At 34.5% G+C, this 16696-nt stretch overlaps 1 protein-coding gene across 4 annotated transcripts in view; it reads left to right on the top strand.

Annotated features, from left to right (window-relative positions):
* The window catches only part of PRKD3 (protein kinase D3), an 82375-nt gene that overhangs the window by 16760 nt on the left and 48919 nt on the right, over positions 1–16696 (top strand). For 2 of the 4 annotated variants that reach the window (XM_082745656.1, XM_082745657.1), the window contains exon 3: positions 12258–12343. The exons of the other annotated variants lie outside the window; for them this stretch is intronic. The gene's annotated coding sequence lies outside the window, so the exon portion shown is untranslated. The remainder of the gene's footprint in view (positions 1–12257; positions 12344–16696) is intronic. 4 annotated transcript variants of the gene reach the window in all.

Raw genomic sequence — 16696 nt, 5'->3', positions numbered from 1 at the left:
TTCATTTTCATTTGTCTCAAGGTATTTTTTTATTCTCTTTTGATCTCACCTTGGCTAGTTGTACAATTGCATTTTGTTTAATGTCCACATCCACATATATGTGAATTTTCCAGGTTTCTTTTGATTTGTTTTGTAGTTGATTTCTTTTTTGTTTTTTTTAAAGATTTTATTTTATTTATTTGACAGAGAGAGATCACAAGTAGGCAGAGAGGCAGAGAGAGAGAGGAGGAAGCAGGCTCCCCGCTGAGCAGAGAGCCCGATGCGGGACTCGATCCCAGGACCCCGAGATCATGACCTGAGCCGAAGGCAGCGGCTTAACCCACTGAGCCACCCAGGCGCCCATTGTAGTTGATTTTTAGTTTCATACCATTGTCATGGGAAAAGATGTTTAATATGATTTCAGTCTTCTTAAATTAGTTAAGATTTATTTTGTGGCCTAACATGATCTCTCCTGGAGAATGTTCCATGTTTGCTTGAGAAGAATATGTATTCTGCTGCTTTTGGAGTAGATCTCTGTTAAGTGTCTGGTCTAATGTATAGTTTTACGTAAGTGTTTTCTGTCTGGATGATCTATCTATCCATTGTTGAAAGTGCATTACTAAAGTTGCCTATTATTATTGTGTAGATGTCCGTTTCTTCTTTCGAATCCTTTAATATTGGCTTTATATACTTTATATATTTAGGTGCCCCTATGTTGAGTGCATAAAGATTTACAAATATTATATCCTCTTGTTGAATTGATTCCTTTACTATTATATAATGACCTTGTCTCTTACTACAGTCTTTGGCTTAAAGTCCATTTTGTCTGATCTAAGTTAGTTTATATACCTTTCATTATAATATACTATATTCTTAACAGTATCATTCGGAGAGCCAAAATTTCTAATTTTAATGAAGTACAATTGATTTTTTCCTTTATGGATAGTGCTTTTGTATCTAAAAAATATTTGCCTGAATGAAAGATTTTTGTCCCCTGTTTTCTTCTGGAAGTTTCATAATTTTAGCTTTTACCTTTATAATCCATATGTTAGTTCTGGGGGACTACTACAGCTGGCTGGCTTAAACAATAGAAATTATTCTGACAGTTTTTGAGGCTAGCTGTCTGTACTTGAGATCTCAATAGGGTTTGTTCCTTCTGAGGGCTATGAGTGAGAATTTGTTTCATGCCTTTCTCCCAGCTTCTAATGGCCTCAGGCATTCCTTAGCTTACAGGTAGTGTTCTGCCTGTGTCTTCATATTGACTTCCCTCTATGAATGACTGTGTTGACAAATCCCCCCCGCCTTTTTTTAAAGATTTTATTTATTTATTTGAGAGAGAATGAGTGAGAGAGAGCATGAGAGAGGAGAGGGTCAGAGGGTGAAGCAGACTCCCCAAGGAGTTGGGAGCCTGATGCAGGAATGATCCTGGAAGTCCAGGATCATGACCTGAGCCAAAGGCAGTCGCTCAGCCAACTGAGCCACCCAGGTGCCCAAATTTCCCCTTTATGTAAGGACACAGTCCTATTGGATTAGGGCCCTTCTTAATGACTTCATCCTAACTGGATCATCTATCTAAAAAACCTTATTTCCAAAGGTCACATTCACAGGTACTGGGGGTTAGGATTTTAACACCTTTTGGAGGAAACAGTTCAACTCGTAACAATCCATTTCAAAATAATTTTTGTGTGTTATGTGAGATAAAGGTTGAGCTTTATTTTTTTGCATTGGACATCAGATTTTTTAGGACCATTTGTTGAAAAGACTATTCTTCCCTCATTGAATTACTTTAGGACCTTTATTGTAAATCAGTTAACCACATATCTTTTTATCTATTTCTGAACAATTGTTTTGCTTTATTGATCTATATATGTGTGTTCTTAAACCAATTTCACATTATCTTGAATTCTTCAATTTTATAGACATAAAGTCAGGTCCTCCAGCTTTGTTCTTTCTTCCAAGATTATTTTGTCCAGTCTGTGTTCTTTGCATTTCCATTAAAATCAGCTTGACAATTTCTACAAGAAACAAAACACCCTATTGAAATTGTGTATATCATTTGTTATCTCTCTCATGGTTTTGATACAGTTATAATTGGGATTTTTAAAAATCTCAGATTTTTCATTTTATTGTATAGAAATATTGTGATTTTTGTACATTAATATTGTGTCCTGCAGCCTTGCTAAACTCACTTATCACTAGTAATTTTAAGAAATTCTTTAGGATTCTCTATATAGATAATCTTGTCTTTTGTAAATAAAGATAGTTTTATGCATTGCCTTCCAAAACTTCATTTCTTTTCCTCGTTTTATACTGGAGGCTAAACATCCAGTACTATATTGTATAGAAGTGGTAAGAGTTGACATCTGTGCTTTATTATCAGGCTTAAAAGGAAAAACATTTGGTCTTCCACCATTATGTTTCATGTAAACTTTTTTAGACGTCCTTCATCAAGTTGAGAAAATTCCTGTCTGTTCTTAGTTGGCTTAGACTCTTTATCTTGAATGACTGTAAATTTGTTAAATACTTTTCCTGCATCTATGTATTTTTATCTTTTTAGTCTGTTAATATGATTGAATTATGTTGTCGTACCTTTGAATGTTAAACCAACCTTACCTTCTTACAACAAATCCTCCTGGTCATCATATGTTATCCTTTTTATATTTTCCTTGATTCAGTATACCTATATTTTCTTAATATTTTTCTTTCTAAGGTAATGGATGTATTGGCCCCTAATTTTTTTCTTCTATTATATCTGTGGGGTTTTGGTATCAGGGTAATGTTGGCTTCACAAAATGAGTTTGAAAGTATGTCGTTCCTGTTTTCCGAATAAACTTGTGCAAATTATTTCTTCCTGACTTATATGATAGAATTCACCAATGAAGCCATCTGTGCCTGGAATTTTTTTTTTTTTATGAGATTTTTAACTCAATTTCTATTTCTTTAGTGGGCATAGAGCTATTAAGATTATCTATTACTTTGTGAGTACACTTTGGTAATTTGTGACTTTAAAGGAAAATTTTCATTTATCTAAGTGGGCAGATTCATTGGTGAAAGTTGTGCTTTGTGTTCATTACCCTTTAAAGTGATTTTTTCTATTGTCTGTTTTCTATTTTTAATTATCTTTTTTCTGCCTTCTTTGAGTTTAACTTTATTTTCAGTTTCTTAAGGTGGAAGCTTGCGTCATTGATTTGAGTCTTGTCGTTTTTATGCATGTCTAGCATTGTAAGTTTCCCTCTAGTCATTACTTTAGCTGCATGCCACAAAAACTTTGATAGGTTTTATCTTCATTTACATTTTGTTTGAATTATCTCCTAATTTCACTTGTGATTTCGTCTGCGATCCATGGATTGCTTAATTTGGAAGGATTTGAAAAATTTTCAGATGCTTTTCTGTTATATTGATTTCTAATTTTAATTTTTGCCCAAGAATATACTTAATTTCAATCTGTATAATTCAACGTTTTTTTTTTAATTGTGTAGGATTTTGTCTTACACTACGTTCTGAATGTTACATATGCAATTTTTAAAAAATTTATTTTCTGTTCTTGTTGAGTGAAGTTTTCTATGAAGATCAGATCAAGTTGGTTGAGTGTTTTCTTTATCTATATAGATTTCTTTTCTTATTCTACCTTTTATTGAGAAAGGAGTATTGAAATCTCTGGGTATAATTTTAGATTTTTCTGTTAGTCCTTTTCGTTTTAATTAATAGACCTTAAAAACATGAAGCAAAACTTAGTTACAGGCACATTTAGGATTTTTACAACATTTGATATATTGATTTCTTTTTCCCTTCTCTCTGGAATGTACCTTGTTCTGAAGTCATCTTTGTGTAATATTGATCTAACCAATCTTACTTTTTTCCCCCAAAATTAGTATTTGCATTGTGGTATATTTTTACATGTTTTTGCTTATAATCTCTCTGTCTTAGGTGAAGTGGGGTTTTTTGTTGATTACATATCCTTGGGTCAATTCACTCTGACAACTTCTGCTTTTTAAGTGCATAGACCATTTATATTTAATACAATGTTTAATATAGATGCATTTAAATATATTGATTTCTGTTTGTCTCTTCTGGTCTTGGGTCATTTTCTCTTCTTGAATTGAGTATATTCTGTAAGTACATTTTATCTTCATTGTTGATTTATTATACTGTTTAAAAATTTTTTTTCTGCAGTTTCTCTAGTGCCAGGATCAGTAGGCTACATCTGTGGGCTAAATCTGACCCACCACCTCTTTTTGTGAATAGAGTTTTATTGGGACATAGGCATGCTCATTCATGATATCTTTCCTGTGGCTGCTTTTATGCTACAACAGCAGAGTTAAGTAGCTATGACAGAGACTATATGGTACACCAATCCTAAAATACTGGTATCTGGTCTTTTATGGAAAATTTTTGCCAACCTTGCTCTAGTTTGTATAATATGCATCTTTATTTCATCAGAGATGTCTTCAAACAATATCATACTATTCTAAGAATGATGTAGTCTACACCTTAGAATAGTATATTTTTGTTTTCTTTCTGTTGTCACTTGTACTGTTGTCATACATTTTATTCCTGTAAACAGTTTATTCTCATTATTTGTGATAGTTACATTCTGTAAAGTGACCTCAAACCTTGAATTAGTGAATATTGAACAGTTGCTCTTAGGGGAAATATAGGGTTAGGTTACTATAAGCATCTGGTCACAAAATTTTTGTCAAGCAGTAAATGCGTAAGCCTGTTTTATATGTGTTTCTGTTTAAAGGTGCCTTATTTAATATATATATAGTTGATTCATTAACACTGATCTCATGGCCAACAGCACTGTAACTGAATGAATCTTCTCTAACACACATATTCTCTCCATAAGGCATATTATAGGCTACTTGCTCTTAGGGACACTTGACAGCACTTCAGCATGATGCTTGGGGGGCTGGCATTCTAAACAGAAAAATCACTGTAAAAAAATAACCCAAGTTCAGAACACATGACAGTAAATAGACCATGAAAAAGACATGTGTTTCTATACTGTGAAAGTTGAAACAAGAAGTCAGAGCATCACCTTGTTTGACTTCAACTGGGAATGCGCACAAGAGTGACTTAATTTTTTTTTTCTTCTGTGCATGTCTGTGAATGACTGCAAAGGCACAGAAAGTATTGATTTTTGGTTCCAAATAAATTTTAGCAAGTAGGCATGTTCACAGATCTGGAATCTGAATGATGAGGATCAGCTGTTGCTATAGATGCCACAACACATTGTTACTCTTGCTTTTTAGCAGTAAATTATGTTTTAAAGTAAAAGTACCTTTTATATTTACTCCCATATTTAACATTTTCATTATTTTTCATTACGTTGTATTAGACCCAAACTGTATGCAATATGTTCTTTTCTCTGGCTTCATTTACAATTTTTGTCTTCTTGGTTTTCAGCAGTTTGAATATGATCGCTTTATTGTGGTTTTCTTTCTGTTTTTGTTGAACTTGGACTTGAGGTTATAGTTTCCTCAACTTGGGAGACTTTTTGTATTCATTAAAGCTTCCTTTGGTCTTTCCCTGTGTGCCATTTTTACTACCCTTACAAAATTTTTCTGAACATGTTCTTTTGCTTTCCTCCTCATCTGTCTATCTGCTATTTAGGCTTTCACTTGAAATATTTATTTATTTATTTATTTATTTGACACAGAGAGAGAGAGAGAGAGAGAGAAAGACAGGTAGAGAGGCAATACAAGTGGGGTGGAGGGAGAGGGAGAAGGCTTCCTGCTGAGCAGGGAGCCCGATGCAGGGCTGGATCCCAGGACCCTGGAATCACGACCTGAGCTGAAGGCAGATGTTTAACGACTAAGCCACCCAGGCACTCTCAGTTGAAATATATAGTGTAATGGAAAGCTGTATTTGAATCATCCCTGGGTTATGCCATGACCACATCTGAGTGAATGTGTGATTCACCTGAGTGAATTATTTTTCAGTCTCAGCCTACTGTTAGAAACAGCTTGAAGGAGTGTGAATCTAGCTCCTTGTTAAAGTTTTCCATGTTTCAGTAATTTTTGATAAGGTCATAAATTGGTGGCAATCAAATGAACAATCTTTAATATATATATTTTAACAAATGCACTTCAGTGTTTATGTCTATTTGTTTTCCTTATAAAAGCTTATCCAATAACTTTTTTAAACATCCCACAAAACTTTTTGATTACTCTGTCAGTGAACATTTCCTAAAGACCAGCTTTTTTTTTTAAATAAGGAGCAAAATCTTCAAATTTTGTTTCATAGTAGTTATGCAAAAGCAGCTAAATTTTCAGAAATCTTTATCACAGGTCAGATGTTATGGAGGATCAAGATTTTTATGTGTTTACAAACTCCATGTATGCGGTTTCAAGTTACATACAATTTATTTTGTAACAGTGGTTTTCAACCCTGGCTGCACCTTAGAACAACCAGGAAGCTTAACAGACCCTTCCCAGACTATTTAAGTAAGGCTTTCTGGGAGCAGAGAGTCTGTGTAAGAGTTCTACCTTTGGCTCTAAGGAAAGCCAGAATCGAGAACCTAAGTATAACAGAAATCAGTAAGTTTAAAAGGGCAGATATGTAATAAACTGAAGATATTTGTTCCAAATATTTAAATTGTGTATTTTGTTGTATGAGCTTGCCATCATATAAGATTTATGTATATTTTAAATCTTGTATACAAATTAGAAAATTCAGTGAAGTCTGATTATAGGTTAATATGATAGTTGAAAATTTTAGATAGAAAAATAAGTGCTAGTGATTTCATTTCTTTTACTTGGCAATTTGCAGAGAGCTAAATAGTGTGGTACAATGACCCCTTAGCGGGTACCATTATCTGTTATAGCTTCATGCAATTGAACAAATATTTGTGGTGCACTTATTCTCTTCAGTCACCATGCTAGATACTGTAGAGTTACCAAGATGAAAGATAAATTTTCTGCCCCAATGATTTGTGCTCTGGAAAAAAAAGAAGATGAGTGAATAAAAATTATCATAATATAAGGTAGATCATGGTAAGACTTGAAAAGAAGGTACAAAATGATAAATGACTCAAAGGAATAACTACCATCTCATTCAATAAACCCTACTTTTTGCTTTTATTGTCACCAACTATGGTCCTTCACCTGGGGAAATAAACCTTAGTGGTTAGTAAAGTATCCTGCTACTACTTTGATAGCTTGCAGCATGGATAAAGCAAGATGCCTTTAACATTCTCAATAATCAGAAACCTGTGTATTTATGCACGTATTAACTCCCCCCCACACACACAGGTAAATGAATAAAGCTGTATGATTCTGCTTCCTAGTAGTGTTCTAAACTTATGTGAGCTAGAAATTCGTGGTGATTTCTGTTCTGTTTGTGGTAATTCCATTTACCATCCCCACTGTTGTTTTTCTTCCAGTACGTTAAACCATAAGTTGCCTTTTATGGAGAGTATGGGAATAGTAAAATACAACATTTATATATATCCATCTAATTACCATGTGCTGTGCTCTTCATTCCTGGACAACTTGTATTTAAAACTTCCATTATATTGATTGTAATTATTCTTTTACTTAGTATAGTCACCATAAAACTGTAAGCTCTGTGAGGTCAGTCATGTCCACAGTAGGTGTTCAACAAGTATTTTTTGGTTGAATAAGTTTTAAAAATCATATGAAACAGTATAGTATGGTTATTAAAAAGCATTTGGGGGGGGCGCCTGGGTGGTTCAGTCATTAAGCATCTGCCTTTGGCTCAAGTCATGATCCCAGAGTCCTGGGATCGAGCCCCACATGGGGCTCCCTGATCTGCGAGCCTGCTTTTCCCGCTCCCTGCTGCTCCTCCTGCTGTGCTCTCTCTCTCTGTCAAATAAAGTATTTTTAAAAAATAAAAAACAAATTAAAAACAAAAACAAAAAACAAATTTGGGTCAAATTTGGGTTTATCTCTGCCACCTACTAGTTGCGTAACCTTGGTTTCTTATCTAAAAACTGAGGTCCAAAATAGTACTCATTTCATGGTTGTGTGTGTATATGTATATTAAATGACATGTTTTGCTTAGCCTAACACCTGACATGTAGCAATGCCTCAATATTAGTTTATTAGTAATATTATCCTTAATCTGATCTTAGTGGTTTCTAAACTTAAAAAGCAAAACTTAAGTCGCACTTACTTTGGGAACGCTTTTCTTTTGGGAGTTTATTGGAAATTAGTGGTGATCCAGAAGTGAGTGAAAGCTACTCACTTTATGTTTCGCTTTTGTACTTGACAGAATATACACAAATGTCATAATCCATTTTCTGCTGTGTAGAAGACAACCCAGTTGTTCCTTAATCTGTATAGGTAAATTATTTACAGTTTTCTACTAGCTCTACAAATGTTCTCTTTATTGGTGCAGAACATTGGAGGTAAATGATCTGTCAGTTCTGTGGTTCAATTGATTGTCTGTTCTTGGGCCATATGTGTCTATTTCATGTGCATTCTTTAGCTCCTGAAAACCTGTGGTTTTTGTCTTAGAATATTATAGTGTATTATATTCCTTAGGGGATGAAGTGGTTATATGATTCTTTAGATTAATGGTGATTACAGATGTGGCTTCAGAATCATAATTTTGAGTTCAACTGATTTAACTAGTTTCTAATATTGAGCAGTGAGTAAACATGCTTTTGTCTATTCCTACACAGTAGACACATTCCAAAGGACTAAACTTCCAGAAGGAGCCTATAGAGCAACTACAGAGGCCTAGGGATAGTTAAATAAAACTATGTAAGATCTTTTGATATCAAAAGGAGGACATAAAAACTAACCAAGAACACATTAATATTTCCATTAGGAAAAAATGATTAAGGTATTTTTGATAACTGTCTTAAGAAATGGATGAATCCAGATCTAAATAAAATTTAAAATTTTTATGAAGTATTTAAGACATTATGAAATAAATCCATTATCATATTCCCGAAAAAAGAAGACTGACAGTGTATAATTATTCCCAAATTGTGTTTTCTATTCAAGATTTTATTGGAATTTCTTTTTACCTGATTTTTCTAAAGTTTAAAAAAGTAGCCAAAAGTATTAAGATAAAGTCTAAAAAATAAGGGAAAGAGGGGAGAAAAAAAAGTTACAATAATGGAAACTATATACTACTTGAACAGTAATAGATCGATAGTACATTTTAGGTATATGGCTAAGGAGGCATGAGAAATAAAAGGGAATCATTTTTCAGAAATGGAGTTTAGAAAGCAAGATAGGCAATGAGAGGAGCATTAACATAGACCTCCACTTAATTAATACCTGACACCAGGATAAACTTCAGAGCAATTAAAGTAAAAGTTTTAAATATGAGAATTTTGAGAAAAAAAGGAATTGAATATTTATCAAACTTACAGAGAATGGGATATCTCACTTTCATATCAGGTAAAGGAGGCACAGCGGAAAAGACAGTTTACAGATTTGAGTATTGAAAATTAAAATATTTACATAAAATAAAAATAAAAACAAAGATAAGATTGGGGAAATACTACACAAGTTTTAAATATCATTAATGTCTTTATTCTGTAAAGAGCTCATGTATTGGTAAGAAAAACATTATTTTAAATATTTAGTCAAATGATATAAAAATACATTTCACAAAAATGTTAAATTAGTAAACAGGCATGTGGGGAAATGTTCAGAATAGCAGTAATAAATACAGATTAGGTATGGTGTTCCATTGGGGGAAAATGAAATAGGTATTTCCAGTATAAATAAGGATATGATAAAGCTTCATAGAAATAGAGAATAATCAATGATTTCAGGCTTACAGTAAGTTAAATATGGGATTGAGTTCTAATACAGATAATACAAAATATATACATTGTGATTTTTGTTTGTTTCCAAGAAAATATCTAACATCATTTCAGCTTTGCTGAAAAACTTGGATATGACCAAAAGTGGTCACTCTTTGAATTCAGTCCAATTTCATGACACATCCCGAGGGTGGATTGGGTGGTGTTTCTTTTGTTGTTGTTGTCTTTAACAATAAGCCAAAAATTTAGCTTCCTTTTCTTGAAGATTTGAAGTGTTTCCAACATTTATGTTACATTGAAATTGGTTCTCTCTTATTTATCTTTCCCCCAATTGCCTTAGTCTCAGTAGGCATTGGTTAAGGACATGTTCTGTCTGCTTTTACTGTTGAAAACAATACTGAAAATAACCTATGGTGATAATTAACCTCTATTGATTAAGTGATTTATAGAAAGAAAGAAGCAAATAAGCACCAGTGTTCTTTCCCATTCTGTTTCATGTGTTGGTACCTTAGTTGTGCCCAACCTGCTCCAACTACTTTATATTTTTCAGATACTTATTTTAAAAAACTCTTTGTTCCTGGGATTGTGCAAAAGGCAAGCTTCTTGAAATACTTGAAATTCTTAGTTAATTCACTCTGAGAACACCAGTAAACTTTTTCCATATTGCTTATAAGAATGTAGATTAGCACTAAATTGGCAGATATTATAGCTCCAATATCTCAATTTAGTGTTTGAGGTTAAATTAAACCAGTGGTTTCAACCAGAATGATTTTGATTCCTGGCAACATTTAGCAGTGTCTGGAGATTTTTTGTTTGGTCGTCTTTACTGGGAGAGAGGGAGTGCCATTGGCTTCTAAGAAAGAATTATCTGGCTTAGAATTCCATTTGTGAATCTTCTACATGTGAATCGAGAGCTTTCAAATAGGATTAGTTGCCAGTTTGGCTTGGACATGTTTGTTTTAAGTATGTAGTACAGTTTCTTTTGTGAATATAGATATAGTTAAAGAATGTAAATTTTAATTTTTATCGAAGTATAGTTGACATACAATGTATATTAGTTTCAGGAATGAATGTAAATTTTTAGATGTATACATAGATTCCTTTATCTACATATTGGTTTATAAAGAAGCAGACTTAGCAACAAGCAATATCTCTTCTTTCTAGGAGTTATATGCTGAAGAGAATGCTGAAACTAATGAAACTCAAAAAACTAGTGGGACTGACTGTGAGAACTGAGAAGGCAGACAGATCTGAGCAGAGGTAGAATTGAGCTTGAACCAAATGGAAACTAGATCTCTGCTGGGAGGAACTACCAAAGAGTCACATTACAGTGAGCAAATCAAAACCCGGGGTATCAAAAGCTTTGCCCAATCTTAGAGTGATTGTGCAGGGATTCCCAGTGTCAAAATTATATTAGGGTTTAAACCTGTATTATTATTTTTTGTTATTGGTGTATGTTTTAAAAAGAGAGAGACTAACCCAAGAAAGAGATAGCAGTGTTTTAAAGCCAAAGAGGCAGACTTGGGGGTGGAGCTTTGATTCTTAAAAACCTTTTTAAGAGATTGTTTAGAGATTATAAACCCTTTTCAGGTCACTTACTTCAGATATTCATCTGCAAAGCTGGGATCATGATTCCTACCTTCATTAAAAAATTGTGATAAAATGTAAAGCTCTGAATGCAGTGTCCCACATAATTAGTGCCCTCAAAATAGTATTACTCGTAATTTTAAAATCTCTCATATCTAGAAAGATCATCGATCCTTATAGTGTTCTTAAAATTTTAGTAAATACCAAAACAGGTATAGCATTCTTTCACACTGACATTGCTTTACTCATGCCTTTTGATTTTAGTATTTAGCATATGACAAAATATAAAAAATTGAGATCAAGTGTTAATAAGAGGACTGGGATTACTTGTTTTAGGAGTTTTGAGAGAGTTAAATGAGAGAGCCATGTCAAGTGCTTTACATGGTGCCTGGTGCATAGTAACTACTCTTCAGTGAATGTTAGTTCCTCACATTCTTGATTTCAAATTGCCAGTGCTACTGCTGTATTGTGTTAATTTGTTGAATGAACATAGTAGATGTAATTGGAGTAATAAGAAAGAAAATTGGCCAACAGCAGTTCATTTTAAGCTGTAATGGTATTTACTGAAATTGAAATGAATCTAACTAACTAAAGCAAATTCTGCTTTCAGCAGCTGGTTGTAAAACATTTGTTTTTAGTTTGACCATTTACATGACACTAGACCTGAAGAGTCTTTGCCTGTATATCCTAGTTTAGGAGTGATTTTTATCTACTTGTCAAGTGAATACATTGTTTCTGCAGACATGGATTGGGTATAATTTTCAGGTTCTGCCAAAGTAGAGCGAAAACCCCAGCTGTGTCTTTTGTTTTCTGGAAACCAGTTGTCATTCTGTGTTAGGTTTTTTTTTTTTCTTTTTCCTCCCCTATTCTTTCTCCTACAGCTGTGTTACAGTGGCTAGGTGACATCCTGCTCTTTACCCTACATTTTTTGTCTTGGCAGAATAATGCCAGGCAACCATTACTAATCTGGAAGATCAAACCCGAAGAAAGATCTCCCCCCCCTCTCCAATTCTGCTAGATAATCAGGTAAATATGTTGGTTGGGATAGAAAGTTCCAGAAAGTTTGAATTAAAGATAAACAGAACTAATACCAAAACAAGTAAAAAGGAAATGAAAAAAGATTGCTCTGGTTTGTGTCAAAGAGAAATGGTGTTAAATGAAGCAGCTCCTTTAGTGTGTCATATGCAGAAAATCTAGGTTGAAGATTAATGATGAAAGTTAAGAATAAATTCAGAGTCCCCACTGAATACTTTTCTCATTGACTCATCTAGACTGTAGTGCTGTCTATCTGTATATAGAAATAGTCACTGAAATTCTTCTTTTCAACTACATACTTCCTGAGAAATGATGTTAAATAGCACATTTTAATTACAAACACGTGTTAACACCAACAAAAGATATTTCCATAAGATGGTTCTAGAGAGATAAGATGCTCTGTTTTTTATTATTGAAGCCATCTTTACTGCAAAAGTAAAGACAGATGGAATGTGAAGTGGGCAAAGAGAGCAGTATATAAAGGGTGCACATTTGATAACTTAGAATGAAATTCCATTCCTCTCCCATACGGACTGGGAAAAGAATTCATTTTGCGAAGTCAAGAAAGGAGTATTTGCACAGTCTGTAGAAAGCAAGTCCAGAAAACCCTGGGGGTAGTTTGGACTGAGGCCAAATTAAAGGCCTATTTTACTTCTAGCCTGCAAGTTCTTTTACTGTTTCTTTCATTTCCTCTTTTCTTCTTTTAATCAAGGCTGAGGTAGGCTAGGGACGGAAATATGGGCATGTGTAATTATCGGAACTTGGTCAACTTCCTTTCACATTTTCCAGTCTCTCTATATTCTTGACCCCTCTTATTCCCCAAAGCAGAGTTTCTCAACCTCAGCACTGTCAGTATTTGGGGCTGGATAATTTTTTGTCCTCTGCAGTGCCTCATGCATTATAGGATGTTTAGCAGCATCCCTGGCCTCTACCCACTACACACAGTGCCTTACATACCTGCTGGGGGACAAAATTGCCCTGCTTAAGAACCCTAGTTTAGGAATAAGCTAAATAAATAGCCAGTGACAATTAAAACTGACAGTTACTGAGCATGTTACTACCTCTGCTGTTCTTCTAATTTTGTTCCCTATGGCAAATTGCTTTCTTTCCCATGAAAGTAGAATGCTTAGAAAGCATTATACCATTTTATTAGCTAAGACTTGCATTCTGGATGGTAAAGAGAAAGGAGTCCAATGAAAGTAGTAGATTTATAAATGTAATCAAGAATTGATTTTCATTAGTTTGCTAGAATATTTCTTCTTACACAATTTTGAAAGGGAAAAACGTCTCTATTATTCTTTTCTACTGGAGTCTGATATAGGCAAATAAGCTGTTACTTTGGCACAGAGGCCTCTTACTGTATAAAATATTTTGTTGGCATCAGATCATTTTGGGAAATTCAACATATATTCTATTAAGTATACAGTGTTTTTGTTTATGTTTTTTGATATGTTGTCCAGGACTTACTAAGGATTTCCTACATAATGAAAAACATTTTGAGGAATGTTTGTATTTGGAGTTTTAAGGATCTGCTAATCTGTTAAAAATGGTCAAAGAATACAAATAACTAATGCATACAAAGGAAATACAGTTGTCCTTAAGCATGTAAAAGATGTTCAACCTCTTATAATTAAAACTGTATCAAAATTCCATTTACCTAACATTAACAGATTTGCTAAGGACTAAATTTTGTCTCTCCTCCCCACCCCTCACATAGGTTGAAGCCTTAAGCCTCACTCAGTGTGACTTTGGAGATAAAACTTTTAGGAAGTAATTAAGGTTCAGTGAATCATAGGGTTCTAGTCTGATAGAATTGGTAGGTTTATATAAGAAGAGGAAGAAAGAGGTATCTCTCTCTCTTCCTGCCTTCTCCCTCTCTTCCTCCCCCTATGTGCATTTTTGGAAGAGTGGTCATCTGAGCACTAGGGACAAGCTTGCTGACTACAAGCAAGGAAGAAGCTTCTCAAGAACTTGAACATGCTAGTACCCTGATCTCAGGAGTCTAGCCTCTGAAATTCTGAGAAAATAAATTTGTGTTGTTTAAGCTGTTCCACCCATGATATTTTGTTAATACAACCTAAGCTGACTAATACAGCACAAAAAATAGGATGCGGAAAAATAAGCACTCAGTATATTACTTATGGAAATGTAAATTGGTATGGTCTCTATAAAGAACAGTCAAGGGGCGCCTACATGGCTCAGTCACTTAAATGTATGACTCTTGATTTTGGCTCAGGTCATCATCTCAGGGTCATGAGATCGAGCCTTGAATTGGACTCCACACTGGGTGTGGAGCCTGCTTAAGATTCTTTTTCTCCCTCTCCCTCTCTTCTGTGCCCCTCATCACTCCTCCACCCGTATGTACTTGCTCTCCCTAAAAAGGAATGAATACAAAATTTAAAAAATTAAATGTCAAATATGCATATTCTTTGACGTAGCAAATCTATTTCTGGGAAGTAATCCTATTCATATACTCAAAAAGTGAAAAAGTTGTGTGTTTAAGATTATACATTGGGTGTTATTTGTAATAACAAAAGATTTGAAACAGTAGCTAAGTTTATGTAGTGCCCAAAGTGGATCAGGAGTTCTAAGCTTTTTGTGTGTACTCACTTATTAATTCTCATAATTACCTTATGAAGTAGGAGATAGAAAAATTGAGGTTAAGTTAGCCACGGTTATAGTTAATAAGTGAAATGGATCAGGATTTGAACTCAAAGCAGTTTGGCCTTAGTTTTATTCCTCAACTCATATCCCGTCAGTAAAATAAAATAGTACTAGTAAAATAAAACTATACAATTGTGTAAAACAACAGCAACAACAAACATTTTTGATATAAAATATCTTCAGAAGGATACTAAGGAGAGCTGGCAATAGTCGACTCCAGCAGGGCTAGCTGGGCAACTCCAGCATAGATTTTGAACTATACTCTTTTGTACTTTAAAAATTTTGAGCCTTGTGAATAAATTGCTATTCAAAAACAAATGATATTTTTAAAACGTGTATATTATAGGGGCACCTGGGTGGCTCAGTGGGTTAAGCCTCTGCCTTCGGCTCAGGTCATGATCCCAGGGTCCTGGCAGGCGAGAATTCTACCACTGAACCACCCATGCTGATCTCAGGGTCCTGGGATCAAGCCCCACATCGGGCTCTCTGCGCTGCAGGGAGCCTGCTTCCTCCTCTCTGCCTGCCTCTCTGCCTACTTGTGATCTCTGTCAGATAAATAAAGAAAAAATCTTTAAAAAAAAAAGTGTTTATTATATCCCAAAGTATTAATAAATACCTGTGAGCATACATGTATATATAAATGATTGGATGAATACATAAATCAGTGGGTGAGAATAGATAAATCTCACATGCAGAAGAATTCCAAATAACTTATATAGATACTCTGCCTTTGAGGAGAAGGACATAACTCACCATTCCTTAAGAGTGGGCTGTGTAGTGGTGCCTGGGTGGCTCAATTTGTTAGGCATACAACTCTTGGTTTTGGCTAGGGTCATGATCATGGGGTTGTGGGGTCTGTGCTCAGCATGGAATCTGCTTGAGAGTTTCTCTCTCCCTCTGCCCTGCTCTCTTCTCCCCAACCCCCACTCATGTACACACAAATGTTCTCTCGCTCTTGAATAGATAAATAAAGTCTTTAAAAAAAAAAAAAGTGGGCTGCACATGATGACTGACTTCCAACGGGTATAGTATTAGGGGTTCAGAGGAAATAACTTTGCACCAAGTGAAGAAATCTGACAAATACTACCTTAGCCAGATAATCAAGGTCTACATCAATAGCAGTAAATCATGTTGGTAGTAGGTACACTTGATATGTGATGAGAATGACACTTTACCTCTGTGGTCTTCCCCAAAACCCATAACTCCAATCTAATCATGAGAAAAACATTAGATAAATTTTAATGGTGGGGCATCCTACACAATACCTGATTTTTGGTCAAAGTCCTCAGAACCCAGCAAAGTCTTAAAAAAACACTGTCAAAGCCAAAAGAGGCCTACGGAGACATGACAGCTAAAGGTAATGTGGTATCCTGTGTGGGATCCTGGGATGGAAAAAGGAAATTGAGTAAAAGCTAAGAAAATCTGAATGAAGAATGGACTTTCTAGTTAATGTATCAGTCTTAGTTCATTAATTGTAATGTACCATATTAATGTAAAATGTTCATAATAGGGGAAACTAGTTGTGGGGTATATGGGATTTCTTTGTACTACTGTCTCAATTTTTCTGTAACTCTAAAATTGTTCTTAAAAATAAGGCGTTTTTTTAAAAGTCTGTTTTTTAAGGAGTGTATGTAATAAGTATATTGAATAATAGAAGAGTAAACTTGATATTTAGGTGTC

This window comes from Mustela nivalis, assembly GCF_964662115.1.
Source record: "Mustela nivalis genome assembly, chromosome: 8".
Classification (NCBI taxonomy): domain Eukaryota; kingdom Metazoa; phylum Chordata; class Mammalia; order Carnivora; family Mustelidae; genus Mustela; species Mustela nivalis.
This window is presented reverse-complemented; position numbering and strand designations above follow the sequence as displayed.